The 6,023-nt window shown below is 40.5% G+C and overlaps 1 long non-coding RNA gene across 1 annotated transcript; it reads left to right on the top strand.

The window, feature by feature from the left end:
* Positions 1-246: 246 nt before the first annotated feature.
* On the top strand, positions 247-5,741 carry LOC143669080 (uncharacterized). The gene is made up of 3 exons (XR_013168683.1): positions 247-939; positions 3,342-3,524; positions 5,624-5,741. It is a non-coding gene; the product is annotated as an uncharacterized LOC143669080 (long non-coding RNA).
* Positions 5,742-6,023: the final 282 nt, after the last annotated feature.

The raw sequence follows: 6,023 nt of genomic DNA, 5'->3' as shown, positions 1-6,023 counted from the left end.
GCAGCATTCTCTCCAGCTTCTTCAATGGCTTCCTTAGTGATGTTTTCTTTATGCATCTCCAAAGGTCTTTGGCTATGTGGGCTCTGCTGGTTCTGAAGTTTTTTCCAAAATGGTTTCCTTTTAAAGGACCCCAGGAAGCAGCCCCACCTTGTATGGGTAGAGACATGTCTCCATGGAAACGACCTAATCAAAAGTTACTACTCACAATTGAGTGGGTCAGGTTTCCACAGAAACAATGAAAACCATTCCACCCAGCATTATTGAATGAGGTTTAAAGAACTTGGCTTTTCCGGTGTTCACAACAGATTCCAACTGGCACAGAAGACAGAGAAGAACCACTGGCTGGCTCCTAGAGCTTCTGCCTACAAGTTTTATGTGTCATAACCATTCACATTCATCAGCCAGCTTGAGGCACATGGCATCACGGTGGGGAAGCTGATCCCACAATGTGCTGGAAGTGAGGAGAACAGCACTCACGGCCACCAACCAGCCCTGAAACCAGCCTCACCTACATCACAGCCTTGCCTCAAGCAATGCCCAGCAGCCCAGAGTTCTGTGGTTGCTGGCTTACTCCACAAAAAGCGAATGATGTAGGATGTTGGTTCTCTGGAAGAGAAGAGAGGAAATACTTTTGTGGTGGACTGCCTTTTTGGTGCTCATGAAGTCATTGCCCAGAAGTGACTGTTGGCTTTGCCAGGCTGGCCTTGCCAGGGAAGAAACTGTGGCCCTGAACAAGTGCCATATCTGTGAATCAATTCAAGAGGATTCCAAAGTTTAAACTATTGATACTTTATTGGGAACAATGGATTTGTATTAATCTCTCTAATTAAGAACATCCAGAGCTTTCCTAAATTGGGGGAAGCTCATTAGAAGGCAATTACTTCCTGTCTGCAAGACTGAGTGATATAGATACTGTTCAAGCAGTTTGGGTCTGAGTCAGTAAGTTTGAACCTTTTCTGGACTAAAATTTGATAAAAGCTGAGGACTGCTCTCCTTAGTAAAAAGTAGATACATGCATTTTTTTTTTCTTACACTTTCAATAAATTCATGGTCTCCCAAACTCTCTGAAATCAGCCCAGAACTATGTTGCTCCCAAATCTGCTATTCTAAGGAAGTTATTTTCTACCACCAAACTATAGAAAAATCTTTTTTTTTTTTGTAGTTTTCCCCCTGTAATAAGAGAAGAGCTCACTTTTGATCAATATTACATCACCCATCCCAGGCCCCTTTCACAAATAGCCATAGGCTACTAATATTCTTTCCCAATAATGAATTTAACCTGGGCCCCATCCATTTTGGTGGTGGTGGTGGGGAACCAACTTAAATAAACACACCTCAATCATATACAGGACCCTATGATGCTGTGAAAGGTACCATCCCCAGGACCACAGGCTCTTGTTCAGCTCCCCACCTGCCTGGTTGACCGTCATGCTCCTGACATGTCTTCCTGTGACCCTGCAAGTCATGCTTCAGCTCGGACTCTAGGACGTCTCAGTATGATAAAATGTCTTTCAAGCATCTCTTGTGTCTCTCCATTTTACTGTAACTGACTGTCCATAGTAAGATCCTCAAAGAACAAGCCCTTATCTTCCATAACTTCAATGAATACTATGAGGTAGAAGGACAGGGTTGGACATTGGACAGCAGCAGTAGCTCGACCAACCTCAGGTTGGGGTCCCCTGCTATTGGGTCCTGCACCGCCTCTATCAACACCCCCACCAACTTTTCCATTTATGCAGCCATTGTAGCTGCATGTCGAGGTGTCTGCAGACCTATGTAAAAGGAGTCGTAATTTGTTTTATGTAAGAGAGGTATAAATCATCACCAGGATCAAAGAATGGCTTTAAAAGATTGCACTTTAGGAAAAGAGAAAAAATAAATGTTAGGATCAATCCTATTCTCGGATGGAGCCTTCAGAAGAGAGTCAGATATGGAGGGCACCAAAAGCTAGCTTCTCTCCCCACCATCTGTTCAAAAACGGACTATGCCAAAATGGCAGGACAGGTTACCAAGGAAGGCCTGGAATTTCCCAATGCACACATTTTCCATGTCACAGTTGGTTGCTGGGCCGAGCTTGAATGCACTATGGTCGTATGTGACTGGACTTTCTCACCTTAGATTGCCTTTTCTTGAAGGCTTATGTTATGTATAGTGCATGTTTCAAGAAGAGCTGACTCCAAATATCTTAAAAGAATCATCCTTCATAAATACTCATGCAATCCAAAATGACAGCTGAAACTTTACTCAGGCAAACTGAAGTAATTTTCTCAGAGTTAGAGAATGCTAAGAATGGAGCTGAGGTATCCTTGCTATTAGTATAAATCAGCTTTCAAACCTGAAATATGATTGGTCCTTCTGTGGATGCTTGATCCCTTCTAATTTCCTAATGTGTTTCTCAGAATATTTTGAGTTTTGCTTTATTTTCTTAAACCAGTAAAGGACCTTCTTATGTTTTCATTCACTTTATTTTAACCACATTTGTTTTCTTTTAATGAATTTTCTTTTGGAGCCATTTTCATGAGAAGGAAGTATAGTACAGGTTGTGAGGAAGCCGTGCATCTGTGGCCCACTGACTTTGAATGGGAGAGTGATCTCCATTAGGAAACCGCTGCTTGCCAGTTTTCAGAACTGCAGGTCATGGTACAATGAGGAATCAGGGTGAGGGGCTGGGGTCTTCAAAGGTTCCTAATCCCCCACCCAAAAGGTTCTGATTGCCTTATGAGCTTGTGTGGCTGTGGTGGTTTGGAGTTGCATGTACCCCAAAGAAACATGTTCTTAAACTTCCATTCCAGTGGGCATGAGTGTATTGAAAGTTGGAACTTTTGATGAAGTTACTTCAGTTAAAGAATGTCCCACCTCAATTAAGATGGGTCTTAGATTTCTGTTATTCTAAGCCACTTTGTTACAGCCAGCCTAAGAAATTAATATCCCTGTATACAGGTGGGTACAGAACATGGTCGCCCCACACCTCAGATACTCATCCCTTTCTTTGTGGTGGACCATGTGAGAGACAATAACATGTCTCTTGTTTTGGAGTTGATGTCCTGGAATTCCCCACACTCCTTTTTTTTTTGCTGTGGAGGGCCCCTGATGCATCTTAGCAGTTATCTCCCAGCTCTTGGTATTTCACCACAGCCTTCAATTTACTTGCCATGTCCTGCTCATTTCTCTGATCAACACAGTGGACCTATGTGAGGCTCTGAGGTGTCAAGGTAGCCGGGTCTCCTCAGACTATAACATGGCCAAGACTAGAAGAGTTTTCATAGCCCTGGGGGCAAGACTATACATGTGTACTGTTGTCTGCTCCAAGCAAATATGAATTGTTGCTGATCCTCCTTCAGGGACGGAAAGAAGATCAATGGCTATATTGTTCATCTGTGTTTGCAAAGACACCTCATCTGGCAAGGAAGCTGCAGCTGAGGCTACTACCTTGTTGGATTTTCAGCAATTCACTATCATCCAAGATCTGTCTGGCTCTTTCAACCTGGCACTGTCATCTAAGATCCATCAGTGGATAACAGCAAGTAAATTAAATAGAAATTTGTTTGGACAGCACCAAATCTATGTCCTTTAGGTTTTTAAGGCTGACACTAATCTCTACAATCTCCCCAAGGGTGCTTTTGATTTACTAATTTAGCTGGGGCAGTGGCAGTTCCTGAGGCTTTGCTACTACAATGTGGAGGCTCTTAATGCCCCAGGCCAATGAACTGGGTGAGAGTTGTGACAATTATCAAATACGTTAGAATGGGAATGTCAATCCTATGCCTGTCTCACCACTGTATTTTGGAACTAGATAATTTGTTTCCTAGGTTTCACATGTCCTTAGACAGATAGGAATTTTGTCCCAGGACAAATTGATCCATAATTGATTCAGTGAGAATTTGGACTAGAGCTGTTACTGAAATGGATTAAGGACTTTTGGATAGGAGGACTGGATGAATGTATTCTGTATGTGGGCAAACATGTCTTTTGAGGGTCCAGAGAGCTGACTGCGGTAGATTAAATTATGTACCCCAATTCAGATATGCCCTCCATAAAGAGAAGAAATTCAGACACAGCAAGAGGAAACCACGGGGAGTAGTTGGGAATCCATGGGAAAATGGAAAGAAATTGGAGAGCATTGCCATGTGAAAATGGGTAGCCTGGAATCCCAAGGATTGCAGCAAGCTAATACCAGACTAAGGGGAGAAACCATTGTCTTGCTGATGCCTCAATTTTGGGCTTCTCCGAACCTCAAAACCACAGGCCAATAAATTACTGTTATTTAAGCAAATTCATTGTGTGGTGTTTGTGATAGCCACTTAGGAAAACTAAGATATATGTCCATTCTATTTATGCATCCAGGGACTGAGAAAATCGCTGCTGAGCCAGGACTCCATTTATTACCTGGCCTCCATATGACCAATTCTAATAGGGGGTCATATGACATTTCATATCCCTGGGTATTCATGTCAACTTGGATCTTACTTAAAATATTTGGGATTTTCTCTTTCTTCTGTATTTAGTTATCTCAGTAAATGGCCATAGTTCCCTTGAGGAAGTTCTATGAAACCATTATTGTGTATACCTGTTTGTGGGAACCTGGCCTCTCCTTGAGTGAACGGGCTATGGGAAGGCTCACTTCTGGAAACTGGGCAAGGGGATCTTGACTTTTTATTTTGGTGGTAACATATATAACATAAAATTTGCCATTTTAACCATTTTTAAGTATACAACTCAGTGGCATTGATTACTTTTACAATCATACTACCATCAACCCCTTCCATTACTAAAAGTTTCTCATTATCTGAAACAGGACCTCTGTATCCATTAAGAAATAATTCCCATATTCCTTCCCTCACGGTCCCTGGAAACCTCTAATCTACTTTTTGTCTCTATGAACTTGCATACTTTAGAGATTTCATATAAGTGGAATCATACAATATTTGTCCTTTGGTGTCTGTCTTATTTCACTCAGCATAATGTTTTCAAGGTTCATCCACGATATAGTATATATCAGAATTTCTTTCCTTTGTATGTATGAATAATATTCCATTGTATAGATATGCTACACTTCATTCATCCATTCATCTGTGGATGTACATTAAGGTTGTTTCTACATTTTGGCTATTATGAATAATGCTGCTATGATCATTGGTGTACAAGTAACTGTTTGAGGATCTGCTTTCAATTCTTTGGGAATATATAATGGTTAACTAGGAGTGGAAATACCAGGTTATGTGGTAACTTGGTGTTTAACTTTTTGAGGAAAACAACAGCTGATCTGTTCACATTCTAGCAATGTACAAGAGTTCCAAATTCCCCACAAATATCACTTGTTATTTTCTGAGTGTTTTTAAAATAATAGCCATAATTTTAAAATAATAAGGTGTGAAGTGGCATCTCATTATAGTTTTTGATTGACATTTTCCTAATGACTAATGGTGCTGAACTTCTTCTCCTGTACTTACTGCCAGTTTTTATTTCTTCTTTAGAGAAGATATTATTAAAAATTTAAGTCTTTTGCCCATTTTAAAATTGGGTTATTTGTCATTTTCTTGAGTTGTAGGAGTGTGATATATATTTGTGGACATTAAACTCTAATCAGATAAATGACTTACAACTATTTTCTCTCATTCTGTAGGTGAGACAACCATTTTCAATAACGTCCTTTGATGAACAAAGCATTTGTGATTTTGAAGAAGTCTAGTCCATCTATTTTTTTCTTTGTTGTTCACACTTTGGTGTCATATCTAAGAATACATTGCCTAATGCAAACTCCTGGAGATTTTCCCCGTTATCTTCTAAGTATTTTATAGTTTTAGCTCTTCTATTTAGGCTGTTGATCCCATTTTGAGTTTATTTTTGTATGTAATACAAGTTACGGGGCCAATGTGATTCCTTTGCATGTGGATTTCCAGTTTTCCCAGTACTATTTCTTGAAGGCTATTTTCTCCCCATTGAGCGAACTTGACACTCTTGTGAAAATCAATTGGCCAGAGGATGTCTGATCAACCAAGATAGAGGCATAAGTCCTCCAGGAT

This window comes from Tamandua tetradactyla, chromosome 25, assembly GCF_023851605.1.
Source record: "Tamandua tetradactyla isolate mTamTet1 chromosome 25, mTamTet1.pri, whole genome shotgun sequence".
Classification (NCBI taxonomy): Eukaryota; Metazoa; Chordata; class Mammalia; order Pilosa; family Myrmecophagidae; genus Tamandua; species Tamandua tetradactyla.
The sequence above is the reverse complement of the archived record's forward strand: the minus strand, read 5'-3'. Positions and strand labels throughout refer to the sequence as shown.